General features: G+C 42.2%; 1 protein-coding gene across 3 annotated transcripts in view; it reads right to left on the reverse strand.

The window, feature by feature from the left end:
* nlgn2a (neuroligin 2a) overlaps positions 1-18,283 on the reverse strand; it is a 238,719-nt gene extending 220,436 nt beyond the window's left edge. For 2 of the 3 annotated variants that reach the window (XM_020711522.3, XM_011487310.4), the window contains exon 1: positions 17,724-18,283. The gene's annotated coding sequence lies outside the window, so the exon portion shown is untranslated. The remainder of the gene's footprint in view (positions 1-17,723) is intronic. The other variant, XM_078936303.1, reaches the window with a different exon arrangement.
* Between the last annotated feature and the right edge of the window lie 6,774 nt (positions 18,284-25,057).

The following is a 25,057-nucleotide window of genomic DNA, read 5'->3' on the forward strand; positions in this document are numbered from 1 at the left end:
GTTCTTGTGGCACTTTTTTGATGATGTAAAGAAAATGACGATTACAGTTGCATTTCTGAGTATTTCTTTATTCAAATTGTTGTGACCAGAAGCAGACGAGAACGATGTCTGAAAAAGAACTTTTGATATAGAAAGTACGCCGGGGTAGCCACAAGCTCTCTTCATTCTGATGCATCCACTTGTTCGACTAGATCTATGAACGTCATTCTTTAACTCGTCTGGATCAAAACTGTACGGCTGGATCTAATGAATGACGGACGTTCTGCAGAACCTATATGTCCAAGAAAACGACACAGGTTTTTTAATTTTGACTTTGTTTTCACAAAAGGCTGAAATAAACACGCCTTTCACCGCTCATTGCCACGACGACAGCGATGTACACATTCATTAGATCGCCGAACTAAAATCTTTAGCTGTGAACCAAACTCTCGCCTCTCCGCCTTCGGCATTCTGACTCGAGCTCCGCCCACCCTCACTGCCTCACCCATTCTTACATGAGCCTGCCCACAAATGCTGAATTAGTAAAACGAATGTGATTGAGCGACACGAAGTGTCAAAACAAAGCACTGAACAAAGCAATCAGTGTTCTTTGACGGTACGAGTAGCATCATATTTGTCTGTACCTGAACTAACGTGGAACTGAGTTTTGGTACCAGTCCATATCAATCACTAGTTTCTTAGTGATTTCAAAAACTACAATTCAATAGTTAATCTTTTGTTGTAATTTGGGAAAACTTACAGCGTACCAAAAGTTTAACAGCTAAATAGATCGCTCTTTGATAGGAAACCTCAGAAGGTCTAACTAAATAAGATACTGAACACACAGAAACTTAAGATGGTCTTTTAATTTAAAACACTTTTACAGAAAAAACATTTTATAATTTATTCATTTTTAGCTCTAAAACCTGTCAAGATTTCAGGAAAAACAGCATCTCTCATTTTCTGCCACTCTGCATGTCTGGCTCCTTTTTTTGGCTTCTAAGTTGTTCGTGTGTGAAGTTTCTGATCGTTTGTCCCAGGCGGCTTTCCCATCATTCATAAGTGTAAATACCTAATTAAATAGGTCAGAAATGTTGCAGATGTCAATCATGCAGCACTTGAAAAGGATCTCTCCTTAATGAGATTCTTGATCTGCTCTCTTTTCATGGCAGCTCGAGTTTGGATTTCCCCAACTGTAATTATTATTTACATTCTTTTCGATCACGCATAACATTTTCAGCGGATTCTGACATGAATGCATATCAGCTTGTCAATGCAAAGCTGCTTTTTTCGTTTCTGAATCCATTGAAAATATGTTAACGGTTGAAGAGTTCATGGACCTTAGTCTGGATTACTTCAGTGTGAACGTTCCATAGACTGTCCAGCGAACGAGAAAGCCAAAGACAATAACCAACCTAAGCAAAGTAAAAAACACTCCCAGAACATCCGAATACATCTGACTCATTGAAAAATTGTAAAATGTTCCGTGGGTCAGTAGAGCAGTGAGGTACATACTACTAGTCATACATGTTCATCATGGAGGACCGGGTTTTCTTTTATGTACTTTGTCCATCCTGGTAAATTTGTTTCAGACATCAGCATCCACACATGAGCAGCTGCTGGAATGGCCACTTCAGTGCAGTGGAGAGGTACTAGTTTTCAAAATAAGTGCCCAGAATTGGAGGTTTTCTTACACACCGAGTGTTAACAATGGGTCTTAGACTTAAACTAAGACGGAAATGAGGCAGTTGAATGTAGGAAGAACTTGATTTTTAGGTTTTTGACCATAAAACGCGTTTTTTGTTTTTTTTCAAAAGACACGTCTCGAGGTAAAGAGGATTAAATTTCAGAGACAATGTGTCGAGCTTTACTAAAAGGACAGCAGTCAAGAGATTTATGCAGATCCCAACAAAAGACTTGGTTAGAATAAAACGGAAAGAGTCAAACAAAAGGAGCTCCTGCTAAAGAACGATGAAAAGCAGGAACTTGGTAAGGAGTTCAAGAGATGTACACAAGAAAAGGAGTCAAGACTTTTTGAGGAAGGAGAAATAAAGACGGCTTCCTCCGTAATGATCTCCTAATTGAGCAATTCTGTGAGTCGGTGCCTGGCAGCCGGCTCTGAACAACAGGTCAAATGGAGGACCAGCAGAAAGGAGAGGCGGAGATCTACCGACACAAAGGGAGCAGAAGTTCCAGGAAAAGGCTGTATGTGAAGAAATGAAAGGTGGTACATAAGTATCTTTGACCTGAATCTCAGCCCCATTTCCCCTTCTGAATCCACCTTCATTGTGACCATGACAGCACAAATCAAAGGTTAGGCGCTGATGGAAAACAAACACGCTGCTCAGGCACAAATTCAGGAGGGCGCTGATCGTTATTTCATGGGTTATTTAAGTAGCAGAAGGAGACCATGGAGATGGCAAGGCCCTTAGCAGCTGGAGACGTTAAGGGACAGAAGAGTGAAAGAGCACCAGGAGGCCAGTTAGCAGCAGAAGAAACTAAAACTTTACTGAATGAAAAAAGTCAGCCCAAAAAGCCCAAATCTTCGCCCAATTAAACTAACAAGGACTACTCAGAATAGTCCCTTAATGTTTATATTCTCATGTTCTTCAATTAGCTACCTTATTAACACCAGGTGTTTTTTTATTTATTTGATTGTTAAAAACACCTCATTTTATAATCCTAACAGTCTAGAAAATGGAAATTTACGGCAAGATCAAGTGTCATCGTACTGCTGTGATGGGATTGAAGAGGGCTGAAACGCAGTGAGTTTATTGCATGTTGTTGGCCTCTGATACATTTGGTATAATCAGACAAATGGTCGTCTATAGGAGCAAGTGTGTCAGAATGCTGAAGAATGCTGTACCGTAGTAAAGGCCAAGCACCACTACATACATTTCTTAAGGCTATGTCACACAGCCATTACAGAATAAAATTGGTCATACGTGACTATACGTGAAATCAATATAGAACATGAAGTGTGCGTGATTATTGCACTGTTTATATGCCAGTTATTAGGGATTCGTGCAACTTTGACTTGCGTGGCGTATGGACGATATAAAGGTTATACAGTGTTGGTACATGTCTGTTTGACATTTGAGGAGCGGTCGTGGAAAGCCACAGATTTGCATTTGCATCTTGCAAATATCACGCACAATTCCGTAAGATTCATGTAATAATTGCGGTTAAATTACGTAGAATACTCATAAACAGCTTAATTCTCAATCAAAAATTTTGAACATCTTAAAAACAAAGTGACGTAAAGACCTGTCAGCCGAAACCCTAAACCGACATCCACAAAGTAGTTTTTATTTTTTTAAATTATTATTTAAAATGGTTTAACACTTTAAAGCTCCTAACTACACAGACAGACATAAACCTTTTCTCTTTTGTTTAAACTCTCAAAACTTAAATCTTTATAGAAAAATAAGTTGAGTATAATAGAATAAAAACAAAGATCGTATTGCGATCAAAGATTTATGTCAATTTGGCAAACTGAACACTTTCTGTACAGGAGACACGGCACGGAGGAGATGGATTGACAACCTCTACAGCCACACAGGAGGTAGAACACAATGCACTGTAAAAAACAAAAAGTATACGAAGATGCACAACTAAAATCTACAAAACAGCCAGACTGCAAAGGGTGAACCGTGTTATAACCAGAGACCACTGTACCAACAAAAGACATTCAAAGACGACCATTTAGTCAGCATCAGTGAAAAAGTCAAGTATTGTGTTCGTTGTTTTGTTGGAAAGTCTTTATTTTTATCAGTGTTAGACTCAGGTTATTGGTGTCAGCATCTGTATTGATCACTCAGCCATATAAATGCCACATCACACCGCAGCACATCGAATAAAATAAATCATGAAATCTACATGAGTATTATGGTAAATGGCGTATACTTACTGTATATAGCAATTTCTACCCTCTTTCGAAGGCCCAAAAGCGCTTTGCAGTCACACATTCACACACATTGGCTCTGCTGCCAAACACTGGCGCCAGCTTCCCACCAGAGGCAAGGTGGGGTTCAGTGTCTTGCCCAAGGACACTTCGACACATGGGCGTGCAAGGCGGAAATTGAACCTGCAATATTACAATCATGGGTCGACCGCCCTACCACTACACCACTTATTATGGGAAAATAAAAGGATGATTGTTTTCAAAATAATCAAAGTCCTCATTTAAGGCCCCTTTAAAATGTACTAGCAGCAGAAAGAAGAGTACTTTATAGATGAATGTATGCATAAAAACTGCAATTCAATCGTTTCTTAAACTCTTCAACAGTCTATTGCAATAAACAGAGGGTGTCATGAACAAAGAGTTTTAGGCTGCCAAACTCAATTTAAAAAACTGTTAACAAAGTACATTCTTGGACTTTTTCTCTGCTAATTTTCAAGCTCTATACCCCAAAATATACTTGGATGTCCTCATGCTTAGTAAAAAGTAATTTGAAAAAAGTTAAATGTTACTGGTATTCAAAAACCGTCTTTGCCGTTCACTAAGGCTATTGTTGGGTTAAAAAGAAAAATAACAATCTAAATCAAACGGATCCTTACAAAATGCAGGAAGCAAATTTTGCTCATTTAATCAATATTTCCTTTAAAAAAAAAAGCATTTAATGATGTGTTAGTGTTTCTTTTTATAAATAAAGATGCTTTTAAAATAAAAATGAGAAAATTCACTAAAGATTTTGATAAATCTTTTTGAATTGCAAAACCAAACCACAAAATTGAGAGGAGTTTTAATTAAACGAATAAATTATCCGGCCAGGATATGCGGCTGACTTGCAGTTTCCTGTACCGACAGCCTCTCCTTTCATTTCTCAAGCCCGTGTAGTTAGGAACTGAATGCAAAGAGATTGTTTCATGCTGGCACCCTGGGAGCTCCGCTTGCTTTCTTCCCAAGTCTTGGCATTAACAAGCCCACACCACTCCATTCTTCCTTTTATGAGCATAAATGCTAACATATATCCCTGCAAAGCAATCCCCACACTCATTAATCATTAGCAGGACTGTGTGATCAAGGTTACAATCCGATTCCTTGGCTAATTAAAGAGGCAGGATGTTCAATGTACATGCGGTAGTAGCGGCGCTTTTCTGCACTGCTGATTGATTCAAAACCTGCAAGAATACGAACATTTCTTCAACGTTTAACTGGAGCTGTCGCCAGCAACATGATACAAACTACCAAAACTCTTCAATCTGTAACGTAATTATCGTAATTTCTGATGCATTGAAAAGCAACTTTGCGTCAACATGCAACACTTTACGTAAATTATTGCATATTGTCAAAAGTTGCTTTTCTGCTATAAGTTTGGACCAAAGTTGCGCTGACACACAAAGCTTTACTATTATAAAGGAGATGGTTGTGGACTTGTCTTGGAACCACAACACTGGCCAAGAAAACCCAACAAGGCCTGTACTTCCTCCGCAACCTGAAGACGCAGAGCTCCTCCCCCCATCATGCAGACTTTCTACAGTGTTGCCATCGAGAGCGTCCTGACCAGCTGCATCACCGTGTGGTACGGAGCCTGCACCGCGTCCTGAGAAGATCATCGGTGTCCTTCTCGCTGGCCTGTCGGACATTTACCCCCCTGGCCTCACCCGCAGAGCCATCAGGACTGCAGGTGACCCCATCACATCCATCCCAGAGACCCTTTCAGCCTGCTGCCATCAGGGAGGAGGCTGCCAAGTCTCCAGGCCAGAACCAGCAGACAAGGACAGTTTCCTACACCAGGCGATAAGGAAACTCAAACTTTTTCCACCAGCATCAGAACATCATCTTCACCAAAGACTGCCATCACCCACCCGTCTACTTACTGTTTCTTAGCACTTCAAACCATCTCATTGTCACTCCTGCACTGACCTATTTAGATTTCTGTTATTGTTATTATCATAATTATAAATATTGTTGTTTTTATAGGCTGCTTGCTATGAGCCCTCCCGGTACCAAATGTATATTATGTGTATACAGTATATTTGCCAAATAAAGCTGCCTTGACTTGAAAGCTGCTTTTCTCCAATATTTGGCCCACTTGTTGCACCGATGCGTTACTTGTTCTACTCGCAAAGCACAACGCTGCTTTTCTGAGATAGGTTTGACCCCCTGTTGCACCAATACGCAATAGTTTATAGTACTAAGGCGCAAGAATTCTTTTCTGCGATTAGTTTGGCCCAGTGTTGCACCGATATGCTACACTTCACGGTAGTAAAGCTCTAAGCCTCTATTCTCCACATCAGAATTAGTTGGTTTATGGGAATTGCGTAAACAAATAATTTCTTTAAAGTGTTGCATATTAGCACAAAGATGCTTTTCTCAGCCTTAGAATCGGTTGGAATTATAATAATTGCGTAAATGGTTAAAAAGTTAATTCAAAGAATGTCAATGAAGCTACAGCTTTTTTTTTTTTACTCTAAAGAGATTTTACTTTAAAAAGAAAAAGTTCAAGAAGACTATGTGAGTCACTCTCACTATCAGGCTGTAGCTTGAGGGCCATAGATAAGTGAACTCAATAATATCTGAGTCAGAACTTTGACATTTACAGTTTGTTGCTGAAAGTGTGGTGCAGCAGAGAGGTCCTGATGGGGGGGGTTAGGCCAGAAAAGATCCACACTTCCTTGTTCCTCTGACAAGCAACAGCGTCAGTCTGGAAAGACGGCGGGAAGAGCCGCAGATGAATGATTCGGCTAACACCTACTGTTTCTGATGGGGTGGCGACAGATGCAGCAGCATTCAATATTAGCATGGCGCCAGAAACAGAATGAGCAAATCAGGCAGAGAGGGCTGGTGGAAGTGTTTAGGCATGCACGAGCGCAAGCGTGCACGTGTCGAAGACGACACCCTCTGCTGATCCTGACAATAACAGTGACGATCATCACCTGCTCTGCATCCGCGGGTGCAAAAGTGTAACGCTGCCGGTTCCTTCGCTCATTCATCATTGTCGAGCCCGAGCTTTCCTTCATAAGTACCACAAACACACACACACACACACACACACACAAACGCCAAGAGGAAGCGAGAGCCTGTCAACGAAGAGACATCCTAATTCACTACGTAGGATGGGTTTATTTTTTCATTAGCATGTGGCATCAGAAAAGCTGAAGCCCAGCCGCCTAACAACACGTCAACCGGAGCCAGACAGCAGCAAGAAGTGTTCCGACTGACGGCTCTTTTTATCCCCCCAAAAAGCTTCTGAATTCAATTGAAAGCACACATCTTAACCAAATGTTTTCCTGTTTTGCTAAAACTCAGCCAATAATCATTAAACGGGGTTAATGTACAGTACAGACCAAAAGTTTGGACACACCTTCCCATTCAAATGAATGGGAAGGTGTGTCCAAACTTTTGGTCTGTACTGTATAACCCAATATAGATGAAATCATCGAGTAGAATTTAGCCAGTAAATGTCATGCATTTGATCTTCGTTGTACATCTGCCGCTATATCAATAAATTCAGAGGGATGATGGAAACTGTAATTTTATCTTCTGTCACGCATTACTTTAGCCAAAAAAAATGTAACCAAACAAAGCAATGTTGACGGTATTAAAGGCCAACGGTAAAAAACACTGACGTCTGCCTCCCTATGAGATGCAGTTCAAAGAGTCGGTTCCTTCAAGAGGAAGCTGAGTGCGTTTCTGAGGGTAGTTCCTAGAAACCTTGAGTTGGGGGAAATTTGATCAAAGCAAATACTCCAATTAAATAGTCAAGTCGCATTCGGATGTAGCTTTCCTGCACTTTTCCCACCAACCGTTTAAGCGCACAGAGAATCACAGTCTTTTGTTTGGGGTGATTAGAAAAGAGTCTCAAAATGTTTGTGGCTTAAAAAACAAAATCTGTGATTATCAATGCCCTTTTTAGGGAACTTCCCATTTTGTACTAATGACTTTAAGTTTTTTAAACTAAAATGTTTAGATTGATATTATTAATTCCTCCTCTATAGTCAATTTTTAAACGGTGGGTACTATCCATACGTCACTGCCAAATCAGAGTCCTTGAATGGTCAAAGGTCTACCTGGTTGAAGTTTCACTATGGGTTCAATAGCTACACGTTTAGTACAAAGAGGCGGAAAACAGTCAGAAACTTGTGCAGCTAGGCGTGAATGTGAACATTTTGAACACTGTTCGCCAAAATAAGGATTTATGGGTGTTTACATAGACCTTTCGTTGGAAGTGGCCGCTCCAACTTGCGTTGACGAGTGAAGTGTGATTGTAGCTATAAGTGTGCGACAACAAATCCGCTAAATAGGTTTGGTCTGTTATCACATTCCGCTCCAGGACATCCCACCAAAAAAAAACAACGTTCTTTCAAGGTGGCCTCACCTAAAAGAGGAAGTGAGAATTTCCGCTTGTCTGCTGATTCTCATGTGTTATGAAACGCTGTCACCTCCCTCTTTGGCTGAAAAGAAATGTTTCACTTTTTCCTAAACTGCTTCTTAAGATGGGAGTTTTGTTGTTGTTGTTTTTTTACCCTTGATGAACTGGGCTTACGTCATTTTCTTAATGGGTTAAAAAGTCATTGCTGCTGAACCACACCAGAGTTCACTTGCAAGTAAACCACAACATTTTTTCTTTTCTTTTAAAGGGACCAAAATGTGCTGGTTGGTCCACACCAGATTTCAGATCAAATTTTTCTAGCAGCAAAAAAACCCCAAACAATTGGAGAAAATAAGCTAAAACAGACCAGGTATAAGACCCAAGAGTGAAGCCTGTGCACCCATTTCCAAATAATCCAAATCTGGGTCTTGGGGTTGCTGGAGCCTATCCTTGCGACTGATGGGCAAAGATATACACAATGGACAGCTCATCAATCCATCACAGAGACACATAACCGCACACTTAAGGGTCAATTTAGAGTAACCAATTTACCTACAATGCATGTTTTTGAACTGAGAGGAAAGCGGAGAAGATACCCCCTATACTCAAAATAATGATTCAAGCCCCTCTTTCATGTAACACAAGTAAATGCTGTTTGTTTTATTTAAATATATTTATTTTAAAAACATTTATCCACATTTAATTGACCTAACATAAAATGTATTAATAGTTTCACTTATAAACTCCAGTTATCCAAAATAAATTAGTTCAATTAGGGGGCATGCTGTGCGCATGTGCTGTGGCTGCAACGGAATTGAGGCACTCCCTTTTACACGTGCAAAATCATTCTTCGGTAAATATTCCTTTTTTGGTTGAATGCTGTTTTCCTGTTTATTTATTCTTCTTATAGTATCTTCTGCCGCTTTTCGGTGACAATTTTTCACCTATTTTAACCATTCAACTATTCAAATGTTCAGCTCTTCCGTCTATTGCCTGCTATGACCTTTGGTCCTTCAAATCCTTCAACTTTTCGAAGAAAGAACTTTCGTTTGTGTTTTTCCACGTAAAAAAAACGCACTGTGGCTTGGAATCATTTCAACTCGGTTTCTCCCGATGAGATAATACACGACGAACCTCATTTATAGAAAAAATGATTCTATCTGCTTATGCTGGCGAGGGTAAGTAGCCACTGAAGAGTTAGCTCAGTGGATCAGACAATGGCATTTACATGCTGAGTTTCTAGGTTTAAGATTAGTGTCACACATAGTTGTTTGCCTTGACTTCTTTTGCAGTAAGTAAGTAAGTTTCATTAAGTTAATGGATTTCTTTCTGTTTGGCTTTTTGTGATAAAATTGAGTTCGACTAACTCAATTACATTTCATTGCATGGAAGAATTTTCTTTGAGTTGGGGCTACTTATATTTATTGGATGGAAATCCTGCCCACAATTAAATTCAATGAGTTATGTTTTTGAGTGATGAGAACATGCAAACTCCAGACAGAGAGGACCCAGCTGGGATTCAAACCAAGGCTTTCTAGCTGCAAAACGAGAATGCTGACCAGTACCCAAAGAGTTCTAAACCCTTTTCCAAATGATAGCATTCTGGTAAACTCTATAACCACAACTTCTGGTGTTATTTTATTTTAGAATGAGTCAAACTGTACAACTTTAGACAACAATTTGCTAAGATAACTTCTCCATCGTAAAAGTGTTTTTACCGGCCCAGTGCTACGCGGCACAGCAGCGGAGCAGGTGATCACGGCTGAGCTGAAAGCCGTTGGCGCCGAGCTCCTCCAGGCGGCACTCCAAGCCACAGCCGTACCCCTCAGGTGACGGTCCGCACACGCCGAAGAGCTGCCATTCGCTGGCCAAACCTCAAACCCAGCCACCAACAGTGTCAGCAGACGGACATCAAATGGGTAACGGCCAAGTCAGCACCACAACACAGCCACCGGCGTTGTCACCACGGCGCCTCATTATGTTTGAGTGACTGAGACCTTCTCTCAGCGTGTGTGTCAGCTCAACAGGGAAATCTGTATTTAATAACCAGCAGCATCAATATGCAGTTCAGTCGCAGCGTGTTGGCCGATATAACGGCCGCCGCTACTGCTGCTACCGTCACCCACATTACCATTCAACTGGTTCTTCTCCAGCTGGTTGTTAGAGCTCGGGCTGACAGCTCACACTAATATATGTGGTGATATGTCAGCTCATACTAAGATGTGTGCGACACGGGGAACGTGGGAGCACAAAACAGATAGCAAAGTAACTATGGTTGTGTGGGAATGTCACGGCACAACTCTACTCATGTCTCTGCTTGAACAGGACTCTCCGGGACCATTTGTTGGTCATTTTTGCGATTGCTAGACTTTCTCCTGGTAAAGTAGGTAGTCCGTCCGTCCGTCCAGGAGCTGCACCGCAATGCTGCAGCTTTTCCGTCACACGCTGCTGCAACCCCTGACCTTGGAGAGAAGCCCAGGGCCATAACTCAATTTCTCCATGAACCCATCGGGGGCTAAATATAGCGTGTGGTGTGATGAATTACAGTAGCGGAGGCTGTATTGAATGCTCATTACAGGGAAACAAAAAAAAAGATTTGATAAGGTCATTCATCTCTGCAGTTGTGCTCCTACAATTTCAGAAAAAAAACAAAAGAAGAAGGGTTTAAAGAACAAGCATGACTTCCATGAGGGGAATTCCTAATGACAAAAGAAGTAGTCCCCCCCCCCCGCCCCCCTGCAGGGATGAACTGCAGAGCTCACAGCGGCATGGATTCTGCCCGTTACGTCAATCTGACGAGCCAGAAATCCGGATGTATTTAATCTGTCGGTGTCCAACCGGAGCTGATTCCATCCAATCTGTGTCACGCTCTCTATGCAGGACTGCTTCAAATCCCATTGTGACCGAGCACTTTTATTACTCCTCATGCACCAGAAAAACCCCTATTGATGATTTGAGTCTGTCTTTTTATTTTATTTTTCTTTTTTTAGGTCAAGTGGAGCTGGAACCACCTGTTCAATCAAACCTGAGAGGGCGGCCTGGAGGTGGCCCATGAGCGACGCTTCACATTTTCCTTCAGCTTTTATCTTGCTAAAGACAAAAAAAAAAAAGGTGTAATTGTTCATTGATCGTGGCTGGTAGTCTGCCCGCTTCAAGGTAGGGGTGGGGGGGTGTAACGTCTCGGTTCCGGCTGCTGTTGACTGGACGCTCTGAAAGCGAAATGTGTCAGAGAGTGTTCAACCTTGATCTAACCTTAATGAGCCCACTGGGGACAAATCGGTAGCGCTCGCCTCAGGGCAGGCGGGCGTCACGGGTTTGAAGACAAACAGAAAGGATAGGGAAAGTGGTTGGAAAGAGCCTGGAAGGGACAGACGAGATTATTGAAGAAACGAAGTGGAAAAAAACGAAAATATAAGTCTTTTTAGGAGCACTTTTGCTTCTATAACTCTGGCTGGTCGTTAAAAATCCACATTTTCCGGTTGAAAATGTTGTGGACCACAAGTGACCGGAAACCAATAGAAATCAAGAAACTTCCACTCCGATCATCTTTTGATCCATTTTTTCAAAGCGTTCCCAGTGGTCTTTTAATTAATATTATGCCGCTTTTACACAAAAGGAAAAAAAAAAAAACGTGCAATTTTTTTGGACATAGTTTCTGCAGAGCGGCAGGAGTTCATCAGAAAATCACCTCCGAGTTGTGGAGATCTATCCCGTCCCCACTTCCCATCACTCTTTTGTTTACACTCTCTCCCGCTAGCTTACAGCCCCTCACATCCCCAACCTAACATTAGCGGTGCAGCAAAAATGGGGAGGAATATGCAGCCAGACGGCAGCTCAGACCAGGAAAACAAAGGTGTATGTGGATCTAGTCGTCTACAAGCTTCCTGTGTTTTCTAGATCAGTGTTTTTCAACCAGTGTGCCGCGGCACACTAGTGTGCCGTGGGAGATGGTCAAGTGTGCCGTGGAAAATTGCCCTCATTAACTGATCTAAAAACATTTCCCCTCTCCAGGAAATCAGCTCTTTGTTCATCCATACAGGTCCTGAGAAAACACCGAGTAGTTAGGAATATAAAAGATCATAAAATACTTTTTTCTTTGTGTTTATTTGATTCTATTAAAGACATTTTGATAAGAATGACGGTAACGCGATTTAGCTGCAGCTATAACTGTTTTCTGAAAAGTCCCGCAGCTTTCACCGTCTCCACGACTCCACCAATCATTCTTGAAGGCTAAATCACATGTCATCAGTCTGACCAATCAGAAGTGTTTAAAGTCTTCACTTCCTTGTTCCGATTCTTCTCATAAAGTCTCTCAGTTCCAACAAAAACACCAGCTAAAGCTCGTGTTTAGCGGTGTAGCTTTCCACAGAATCCGGTATCAGACCGTGGAACAAGTGAACAAAACAATGAAGCTCAGAGACTGCCGTTTTCTCGCAGTATTCACACTACATCTCCCATGATGCATTGGCTTAAAGGGACAGCGCCTCAGCGTACAATGAGTCGTTCTTGTTACACGTCTTGAAACCACAACGAACATACAGTTTGTATGTAACTTAACTTTTATTACATCTTTTAGAAAAAACATCTGCAACTTCCTGCTTTTTTGCCACAATTATCACAAAAATGCACGTCACATTGCCCGGGGGGGGGGGGGGGGGGGGGGGGGTGTAGATCAAAACAGACTGAATTTCTGCTTTTTTGTTTTGTTTTAGGATGCTGGTGTGCCGCGGGATTTTTGTCAAGGTTAAAGTGTGCCGTGGCTCCAAAAAGGTTGAAAAACACTGTTCTAGATAATAAATACGATCTTTTTTCAACTGCATTGTTTTCGTCTGCTCCTGATTCACAATGACTTGAATAAAGAAAAATGCTAAGACAGGGAATTTTAAGCTTAATTGTCCATCAAAAAATGCTACAAGAGCATGTTAGAAAGACCAGAAACACCATTTTCATCTGAGAGGGTCTTCACACATCCGCCACACGGTAGATACACAAAGATTTTTGAAAGAACTCTTCAAAGTCTATATCCTGCAAATCAGAAGGTCTAACATAAGAAATGTCTACTAGGAGGGCTTCAAGCTTTTAGCAGAACCAAAGAAGAAGTTGTCTTTGAAAACTGCAAGTCATGCATTCATTTATATTTTATTTTTATTTAACCTTTTTTTACCAGGAAGTTCCATTGAAACTACTTTTACAGCTCTAGGTGACCTATATTTCAAAACTATTGTTTCTTAAGAGAGTCCTGGTTCAAACCCCAGCTGGGTTCTTTTCATGTGGAGTTTGGATGTTGTCCTTTGGGTTTTCTCTAGGCTCTCCAGTTGCCTCGCACAATCCCCAAAAATTACTCCATAGGTTAATTGGTAACTCCAAATTGTCCAGTGTGTATGTGAGTGGTTGTGTGATTGTGGCCCTGCGATGGACCGGGGACCTGTTCAAAGTGAACCCCACCTTCGTCAAACAGTAGCTAGGACAGGCTCCAGACGTCCCGGGTCCCCAAAAGGGGTTCAGCAATTTTGAAAAACGGATTATAGGATATTTTTTCTTTATTTCATTATGTGTCTTTATCTTTACAGTGTAAATGAATGTAAAGACATCGGAAATAGTGACTGTATTCCACCATTATATGTGAAGGGGTAAACGGCATATACTTATATAGCGCTTTACTTCCTTCTTAGAAGGCCCACAGCGTACACACATTCACTTCATCTTACCTCAAAGAATCTACTGGAAATCTAAAGTACTCAGTGAAAACTAACCTAATAGAAAACAAGTCCCATTTTTTATCTAATTAACACTGAACATTTAATTCCTATTCAAGCTAAAACCAGTGGATGAGTAAATATCAGTCATTACAATTGGTGAACAAACAGGAGGTAACCAAGCCTACAGGATCTCCCCAAAGGAGCCCACTTGACTTCATAGGTTCCAACGGGCGTTCATATTTGCCAACGTTCATCAGATGAGTCCATTCCATGAATGCATGTTTTTCACCTTTCAGCATATAGGCATATCCCGTCAGGGGTCGCCACTTTCAGCATATAGGCATATCCCGTCAGGGGTCGCCACTTTCAGCATATAGGCATATCCCGTCAGGGGTCGCCAAACCACCTGTGCAAACAGTAAAAGCCCATTCGCACAGGTGGTTTGGCAGAGATTTCTACGCGGCACAGGGGACCCAGACTTGGGCCCCCTTGTAAGTTACGAAGTTTGGCAGTAGCACGAAGGGTCTTGCTTAAGTACCCAATCTGGATGAAGCTCATAGCGCCCCCTGAACGCCAGTTTCCTATGCACCAGGCCAACATCCAGCCGTCTGAGAACGCATCAGCGGCCATAATCATAAAGGCTTTCTCCACATCTATCATCTATAATCATTTCCAACTCGGGTTCTCTGCAGACTTGCTGGGACACCTGGGCTTGTCTGGAGCCAAATGGTAACCAGGAGGGGTCTAACTGGCTGTGCTACACAGATGTTTGGGGTTTTCTTTTTTTGAAGAGGTTTTGACACTTTACCTACTAGTAAGTCCTCTTTGACAGTTCAGTTTAACCCATTATCACCAAAGATTAAGCTCTAGTGTGGACGTCATCTGAACTACCGTAACTATTGTAAACCGTGTACGCAACTTAAATAACTAACTTTACAGCAGTTTACACAATTAACGTAAACCAACTGATTCTGAAATGGAAAAGAACAGCTTGGTGCTATTATGGAACACTTTACATTGCATACGTACAACATACTGTGTGTGCTAATATACGTTAATTGCGTAAACTAGGCATGCGCGATATCAAGCTGGGGAATATGCATATCACAGAAATTGGCAAAAGTTGCAATTAATCGTTACCTTAAATGTGCTAAAACAATCTTGTGGCAGCTTTAAGTACTTAACAAATCGAATAAATCTCTGTGCATTTGACCAATCGGATGAACCCGTTTTATGTTAGATGTTCGCTTCCTATGTAGACAAAGGTCGTTCGGAGTGTAATGTAAGTTGTGTTGACTATTACTTAAAATAAACTGTTTCATCAAAATGGAAACGATTCATTTAGTTGTTTTGCTATTTGTTCATGTATTACAAGTTAAATCGTCATTGCAATATCGATTTTTATTATCGTAAATCAAGAGTTTTCCTCATATCGTGCAGCCCTATTGTTAATCCTTCATAGTAATAAAGGGTTTAAGCAATTAACGTAATCCAACAGATTGTAATTTGTAGAAAAGCAGTTTTGAATTTATATGTAACACTTTACTTTGTATACGTACAACGTGTCTACCAATATATATTCATTTTGTAAACACTTTAAACAATTAATGTTGACCAACTGATTCTGACCTGAAAACGAGCAGCTTTTCGCTGACATAAAACGATTTAATTTGCATTTAACAGTCAGAGAGTTACGATAATTTGAAGAGCGCGTTTTATTTTGTGTCACCTGCGACATCTCCGGTTAACCCTTTAACACTGGAGCTGTCCCCGCTGACAACAAAATAACACGTAGTATTTACACAACTAACGCAGACCAACTGGTTCTGAAATGGAAAAATAGCAGCTTTGTGCCGATATGCAACCTTTTACTTTGCATAAACAGTCAAAGAGTTACAGTAGTTCAAAGTGCATATTTTATTTCTAGCACCGGCGAAACATCTCTGGTAAAAAATGACCGTCAAAAAAGCTGTACTACCGTAACTCTTCGACCGTTTATTCAATTTAAGTAATTCCAACAAACGTTGACTATCCAACACTTAGCATTAATAACCAAAGTGTTATGGTAATTCGAAGGACGTGTTTTATTCTGTGTTGCCGGCTATAGCAAAATAACACACACTGTTATTATCGTACTTCAGACGGATTCTAACCCACTGAAAAGCGGCTTTGTGCCGATAGAATACGCTTTGTGTTGGCCCAAAGCCGCTTTTCTCCACATCAGAATCGGCTGATTTACGTTGATTGCGTAAGCACACCACTACTGTAAAGGGTTGGATATCATCTGACGGTTTTTGCCGCAGCAGAATCCATCGGAATTACGTCAATAGCGTAAGCAGTTGAAGAGTCACGGTAGTTCAAAGAACGTCAACTGGAGCTAAAGCTCCGGTGCTAAAGACTTAAACCGGGTCAGATGTTTGGCATCCTGGCTGAGAACGTGCTGAGGATTGCCCCCCTCTACCCCACAGGATAACTCCCCTTTCACCCGGGCTCTCTGTCAACTCAGTGACACGCTTCAAAAGGCCTCGTTCCATCTGCTCACACCTCACTCTGGGGTGGGGGACAGGCGTAGCTGTGATTTCATTGGCTCTGCACGCCTCTAATTAGGACACAGACAGCGACACCGAATGAACCGTTCTCGGCCTCTGCGCAAACACTTTGGCTGACCGGAGATCATTACTGAACAGCAGACTTTCTCCTCAATGCAGCCCCCCCCTCCTCCACCGCGTGCAAAAACATCCGCAATCGATCATCAGCCTGCACCGCCACCACTTTTCCCACCACCTAAGCGCCTCTGCAGTCCCTCCAGACAGTCGCCGCCGGGACAAATGGAGACTCCTCTGTGACGGCGTCCATTCCCAACAAGGACAATGGAGCATGTCTCCCCTAAACACCTCCTCGCCTCAGAGGTGTCCCTATCCGCCGGGTAGCGGGGCGATACCTGCCCGAGCTGAGGCGGGAAAGTGAGGCGAATGGAGATGCCTTCACCCCCCCCCCCCCACCCCCCGGTTCTTGACGGCACAGATAAGAACAGAGGTCTTCTTGTCCCACACTGAATCCTATCATCTCGCGGGGCCCTGCCAATCCCCCACAACGCCAGCATATGAATGCGCCCCATTCTTCTTCCTGTGTGTGTGAATTTATTGATGTGGGGGGCATTTAGGGGAATATGCTCTAATGGCCGTGGCGTTTCCTGCCCCCCTCTCCCTCCCCAAATGAAGTAACGAATGGACCAATCATATTAGGCTGATGGACGGCTCAACTGCTGAAGGACACTTTTGTTCGTTCCGGGGTCGTGTCAGTCTGTCTGGGTGATGCCCGATCGCAGGTCAATAACCCCGCGGATTGGCGACTGATTGATGAAAAGACGCAAACTGTTGGCGTTAGGAGGTCAGCCAGGCTGAAAACGGAGCCTGTGGCTCCCTCACTTAAGAGTGCAGGTCCTCCTGAACGGCGGCACACGCACATCTCTGCTGAAGGGGAGCGCTGAAGAAGCAGCAGCAGCTCTGACCGAACGCCGTTCAGGAGCCAGCTGATGTGTCCTCGACCACGTTTAGGAAGGTGAGATTTGTTCTGACAAACCTTCCTCAGATCTGGAAGGATTGTGCAAAACAAACCCTGAAAGAGGAGCATGTTGGGGGCAGAAACACACCTGGAATGAGGATAAAGGAAAAAAAGAAAAAAAAAATGGGGGCATCTTGGTGGGGGAAGCTTCCAGGGAGCATACCTGCTGGAGAGTGGGATCCACCGCTTTGGGTACCAGATCCTCCACAGGGCTTCCTGGGGTTTTGCCCTCCTCCTCCTTGTCCTGCTTTCCACCAGCCTCAGGAGGGGGGGGGGGGTAGTTTGGGGGTGTCAAGAAAAAAAAAGCGAAAAATCCTTTCCAGCTGGTTCAATCCTGACGGTTTACAAAATAAAAGCATCTCTAGTTGGGATGACCCATCCGAGGGGGGGGCGGGTCGGTTCGGGGTTTATCAAAACAGCCATTAAATAATTCAGCTCAGAGGAAAAAGACAACATAAAGCGGCTGGACGTCTAGGTTTCAGAAGAAGTATCACCTGAATGAAAACCTTAACTGCTCTTTATTCCTCCCGTTTTTGTTTTTTTCTTGTCTTTTTCTTTCTGACGCGATCATAAATCCACAGTAAATTCCCCGGAGGCGAATCGCGGGAAGCGGCGTGGGTGGCGGCCTGGGAGTCCCGGTGGCTGGTCTCGGTACCGGCGGCTGCTGTTGGGAGAGAGGATGCAGCCTCCGCCGCTGACGCTCTCTCTCTGGATGCCGCGACTGCTGCTACCCGACGCGGGGACGCGCACGTCCACAGGCTCGCTCGCGGCACGCCAAGCGCGCGCGCCTCACTGCCCCCCACCCCCTGGTCGCCCTAGCAACGCTTTTGCTCTGACCTCAATATGGTCGCTGCTTCTCCTTTTACGTTTTTTTTATTTACCATTATTCTTATTTTAAAACTAGCTTCCTAGGCGGTCATGTTCAAGAAAATAAAAGTGTTTCCGGTTTAAAAAATAAAAGTACAGAGGAATTTCATGACTACTTTTTCTTTCTGCCTGCATCATCGTGACGTCAGAGCAAATTAAAGAGATACAAGTCCACAGTCTTTTCTTATCCTCCTTTCAATCAGGCCTTTTTCCCTGGAAGCAAACCCTTCAGTCATCAGTTCGCTGCAGCTTCCATTCCCTAAAGCCGATACAGCATTTCACCACAGTAACATCACACAGAGAAGAAGAGGGGAATAATGCCTTACGTGATCACAATGACATATAACACAATATGAGTCAGGGAGCCCTGACAGTTGAGCCCACATGGACATAGACACATTCTCACACACATACATTTACTTCACCCGACTCTCTGCGGTTTGTCACTGATAAACTACACTAACCCCCCTCCCACACACACACACATACAACTCAGAGGTGAATTTCTAATGAACTTCTGCTGCTTTTCTAGAGACAATTTCTCAGACATACATTTTTTTTGTTTTATTTTATTTGTTTTTTTGCTAAAAACATCATAATTAAAAGACCACTGGGAACGCTTTTCAAATAGACCAAAAGATGGTCGGAGTTAGTCTTTCACTTTAACAAACAACTAACTGACTACCTAATCAGGGCAGATGGTGACAGCAGAGTGCTCCTCTGAATGCAGCTCAACTTGACTTTCTTTGAGATATGAACCCCCTCCCTTACCTAACAGGAAGTACCTGCTGCCTCCAAGAAGCCAAAATCCAGAGAATTCTATAGAGAAATAAACAGTTGTTCTATTTGTCAGTATAACCATTCTTGCCCTGATCCTTTTTTTTTTAATATGTTCTTGCTAATCCTCATCTTTTCCTTTTTTTCTTAGTAAAGGTTGTTCAAGTTATAACTGACCATCATGTTGGAAATGTTTGACAAATTTCGTGTAGCCCGCCTTTAAGTGGTATGGGTGTGGACTTCCAACGAGATCACCCCTGACTGGCGAAAGCGGTTGCCATAGAAACGATGACTCACAATGAACTGACTCGGATTGATAGCTGCTTGCTGACAATTTCGGCGGCATCTGTGCCACGACAAAAAAACGGCGACCGAATTGACTGGATTTGGTTGGACCTGAACCAAGTCCTATGGGCGACGTCACACTCGCTTTGTCCAGTTCCTGTAGACAATAGCGTCGCTTGAAAAGTATAGAACGCCACACAGAAATTCATCGCACTTATCGCGGACAGTCGCAAACAAAACCAACAGACACTAGCATGAACTAGACGGCGCGATTGTGGATGCGATTGATGCAATGACATATAAACTGGGCGTAATATGACCTCAGAAATGTAACTAATTTTACGTCTGGCTTTTCAATCTCTGATATGCATCAGGGACATTTGTGAGGCGCAGTGTATAGACACAGCTTGCAACATCCCACTGAAGGCAAATAGTCTATGATGGCTGGTGTGCATTCCCCCAGTGATATCCCATCAGGCCAAGGTGAAGAGATAGAGGCTGTGCGAGAGTGTGTCTTCATGTTCGGGGGTAATGTTGATGTCCTGCGCTCGATAGACCTCAGCCAAGCATCGGAGGTAATGGCCCGCCAGGGAGCCCTGACAGCTGAGCCCACATTGAGATATACACATTCACACACACATACATTTACTTCACACAACTCTTTGCGGTTTGTCACTGATGGACAACACTGATATGTCCCTGGAAACATGTATCACGGGGAAAAAAAAGGCTTATTATGTCTCTCAGGAAAACACATGCTATCCTTCTTTTTACACCCACACAGACTTAAGCAGTGACGAATGGCGGGTCAGTCGGTTCAGGCTTTAGTGATATTTTTACACCTTTGAATTCTATGAATCAGTGATTAGTAAAGGCTTTTGTACACCGTGGATGACATCTTTCAACCATCTAGTCTGAAATAGTTGACAACCACAATGTAAAAAAAAAACTTCATGAAGACCATTACACCTGGACGACACCTGTAAATCAACTGTTGAATGTAGGCACTAGACAAAATGAAAGATCCAGAGCTACAGTAATTTTTAGAGCTTCAACCCCAGGAAGACTGACGCACACGACGAGACAAACATGAAGAATGTTTTGGGGAGCTAAAAGGTCCAGATGCCTAATTGGTGGAAATGAAGCGCTCCAGCAATGAGTTGAGTTTAAGAACTAAAGGTGTAGTCACACTATGGTACCTGCACACCGGCCGCGTCGACTCGCGTTTAGGCAGCTACTTCCAATGAAAAGTTTATGCAAATACATGTCAACCCGAATTACGGTCTTCTGGGTTTAGAGCACTCGTGTTCATGCACTGCTATACACAACCTTTTATGTCTTTTAATGTTTTTTTTAATGCTTTTATGGCTCTATGTACAAAGTGGGCGTTCATTGATCATGTGCTGGAAGTTCAACCGGCTGAACTTGTTGGCTGCTAAATCGCGACAAATCTGAACTGTGACCAATCGAGAACTTATGGTAGTGACATGTAGGTACAGTTTATGCATATTTTACGCAGTTTATACACAATTATCATGTAAATCTTACACTATTGCCTGTGATTTTTGGCTATATGAAAACAAACAAAATTGTGGCTTTCGACGTCTTTTCCACGCATGTCTAATGGACTTTTCTTGCATGTCCCACTAACGTATAACTTTTATATCACATGTACGGCAGACATACCATATAACGTTCAAATAAAGTAATTGACGCATGAATCACTTATGGTTCATGTTGATTTACGTGTTCTTTGCATGGATTGTTCATTCATCTGTGAAAATTTCCTGTACAGACCACAACTTTTCTCACGTTATTTCAAGTATGACTAATTTTCATCTGTGCTTAAATACTAAAATGTATTTAGTTGCTGTGTGACATGACCTTTAGTAGTTGGTGAGTCGCTGAACAATTTCATGAACCCAGACATGGAAACATGATTACCGACACTTTTCTAGGGCTCTTTATAATAAACAAACCTGAACGTTCAACACCATTCCTGTCTTCCATGCATTGTAAACGCGACACACAGTCAATACCTCAAATGCAACAACATTCTATAAAACAACAGTTGTTTTTATTCAATTTGAAACTTAAAATCATTGGTAATTTCATTCAAGTTTTGACAGAGCATTACTGTTACATTCTGCTCCAGTCTAATCTCTCTGGTAAAAACATTTTCTCTAAGTACTGTAATTGGAAAATTCCAACAGATTTGCAGACAGTAGCAGTCCACAGATGTACAAGAAATTGCACAGCACTGAACAATGAGTCCTTTTAGTCTGCTCCAACAGTCAAATATCAACTTATATTGTATCCATATAATGAGAAAATAATGAGCATGTCATCTGACAAATACTTCAGAAGGCGTCGCCATCTGTGCAAAAGTTGAAGCCGAGTCTAACTTTTTTTTCTCCAGAGTTTACCAACAAATCCACCCTGCGATGGCCGACGGCGGAAAGGAGTTGGAAAATTATTAGGCAACGAATATGAGCGACAATTATGCAAATATGACTGCAAGATGTTTAAGAAGGCAGAGCTTGGCATATTATTGTGCACCAAGCAAATACAATAATTGACATTTTCCCCAAGTTAAACAGGAGCGTATACAGGCACAGAATTTGAGCATGTACATGTCCGTTGCATTGTAAACCATAATCACTCATGCGACCGCCTGGGGATTTATTATTTCATTTGGGGCGGGCCGAAACAACCGCTACGTTTTGCAATATTGCAATCAAATTATTTGTTTGCTTGAAGGTGTTTGCAATAAGAGGTCTATGCATTCTCATAACGCCAACGACTTTTCTGCCCGAGGTGACTGGAAAATAAATAAATAAGTAAATAATAGAAGCCTATTTTCATCTTTTCCAGATTTAGTTGCCTTCGACTGAAACCACTAGGCATGCCTGGTTTCTGCTTTGTGTCTGTAGGTGAAAAAGCCGGTTGTGCCACCATGACTACGTTTAAAGACCAAGTCTGATAGAAAAATAAAAAAGTGTAAATGTTTTTCTGATTTTTCTGATCACGGAGGACATATATGAAGAAAGTTAAGCGTCAAATGGCATTTCTGTCCATGCATTTATGCTAACCGTTGCGAATCAAGAACAGACGCGAAGGTTGTGTTTGAAGAATATCATATTTGTGACGTGGAAAATATGCTGGGACCCCTCTCTGCTCCATTCTGATGCATCTACTTGTAGACGTCACTAGGTCCATGTATGTTTTCGTGAAAGTTGGCGTATCGTTTTGTTTTAGCGACATCAGTCTGTTTTTTTAGGTGGCCCAAACAAGGTTGGGAGTTGGACGGCTGTTGTAAATACGCAAACACAGCTAACGCTTCTAACTAGGCCAACTGTCATGATCTGTGGTGGGTTTTGCTTTACATCCCATCCATTCTACCACCTGGTTTTCCTAATCACTGTCATTCATACGACCTGTGAGCCACAGTATTTAGGACTGACAGTTCCTCACACTCTTTGCCAGTTAGTTGGGCCTTCGCTCACATTCCAGCATTTCACAGTTCTCACAGTTTTTGCCCATCTGGTTTTTGACCCATATTCTGTCCCTGGTTAAGATTTAGTCCGTCCCTTTGGTGTATTGATCTGCCTTTTCTGCCTCTGACTTTTGCCCCCTTTGGATTACGGATGTTGGATATGTTTGCCTCTACTGATTGGAATCCTCTCCAGTGGGATTTTCATCCCCGTCACTGAGAAGTTTCCGCTCCCCTGTGAAACTGGTGGTACATTTAGCTCTAGGAGAGTTTTTTGATTTTGGCTTAAAATGGATTATTCACAATTAAAAGACCATTGGTAACGCTTTGAAAATAGATCAAAAGATGATCAAAGTGGGACTTTGAATGGATCCATGCATTCAGATCTTAGCTGTCAAAGGGTTTCATTCACTTCCTGTAGGGTGGTGTTGTGTCCTCCTGAACTGAAATGTTTATTTCTTCGTTTTGTGAGCATTATACGACAATAAAAGCTCTCGAGGAATCGAAAGGCCTGTCTGCTGCTGAGCATTCTCACATCAAATTGCAACTTCCAGATTATTTTTCCCCCTCATTTGGAGCAAAAGCGAGACTGGCTGAGAAAAAAGCGGGACGGCGGAAGCTGCCAATTCACAGAGATCTTTCAGAGGAAAAGGGGGGAGAAAAAAACAGCCGTAGACTTGGAGGACGGCTGCAGCTTGGCAGGAGACGCAGAGGAAGTGCGTGGCACGACCGCTTCAACTGAAATGCGCTCATTCCCCTCGCGTTCCCACAGCAGTCATTACCCACCGCTCAGTACACCATGACACTGCAAGTCCAGACTCCCCTTCCTCCGCGCTCTCATCCTTCCACAAAAATGACTCCATTTCTGCTCCTTTCTGTCTTTTCAATTTCTCTTCATTTTTGGGAACAAACAACTGTAATTTTTTCCTGATTTTCATCATGCCTGCTCTTTAAACCAATTTTTAACCTTTTAACGCTCATGTTTACCCAAAAAAAAAAAGAAAAAAATTTAGGATCCACGCCTCTCTCCAACACCGTTATGTCTACAGAATCTAAAGGTGAAGTCTCCAGAAGTCCATGGATCTGCACACAAAGGAGGATTGTATTTATGTATATATTTTCCATTTAATCTCATCAATAAAATAAAATTTACCTCTTCATTCAAGCCAAATGTTGTCTAGTCAAAATATTTCCTAAACCCACCAAGTGCCACCGGCCGCCTCCCGGGTAGCCCGTGGGGAATTTAAAAACTGGCCCATTCTGTCCGTCAAAACTTTTCCTTAAAACCTTCCGGTCCATTTCACGGTGTGTAAAAGTGCAACTGCCACCTACCGATTACAATTGCCACCACGCAGCTACCTGCCAAAATAGCGGAAAATCTTACATTTCCGTTGCCGTATGTCGTGGCATTTTGGGGTGTGTGACCTTAGCATAAAGATTGTCCATGTTACAATTCTGTATAATACATAATATGCCATAACTTAAAATAACTTCTATCCCAATAAGTCAATTTTTCATTTAAAAGTTTCAAAACAGTCCAGTGCTTCAACTTTCAAAATAAAAGCATCAAATGTGAATTGGTCATACTTGAAAATAAGTGGAAAAAGTGAGAAAAGTAGTGGTTTTAACTGTTAACTTATTTGTGTTACTGTGGAGTTATTGTTGTTGTCTTTTTATGCTTTTACTTATCTTTGTACTGTGAGGCGACCTTGGGTGTGCAGAAAGGCGCCATATAAGTAACATTTCTTTCTATTATTACTATTCAAAGTGTCCAGCCTCCAACAGTGCAAACGCTCCAGGATGATTGTGGAGCATGCAGTCCAAAACAGTCGTGCAGTCTAGTAAATGCAAAGAAACCTTAATCACACAAACCAAATAAAGCCCATTATAAAACAGTAAAATAGTTTGTTTTTTTAAATGCATCCAATAAAGTCTGTTAAAAAGGGTTCAGAAGACGTTTCCTTGTCTTAGGCTTATTCTGATTCGCATGTTGCTTAACTGAAAGAGGGGCGAGTCGCGACCACACCCCTCTGCTGTTGTCCTTGTTTTTTTTAAATTTGATTTAAAATGGTTTA

Source organism: Oryzias latipes, chromosome 18 (assembly GCF_053564925.1).
Source record: "Oryzias latipes strain Hd-rR chromosome 18, Olatipes_Hd-rR_3.1".
Classification (NCBI taxonomy): domain Eukaryota; kingdom Metazoa; phylum Chordata; class Actinopteri; order Beloniformes; family Adrianichthyidae; genus Oryzias; species Oryzias latipes.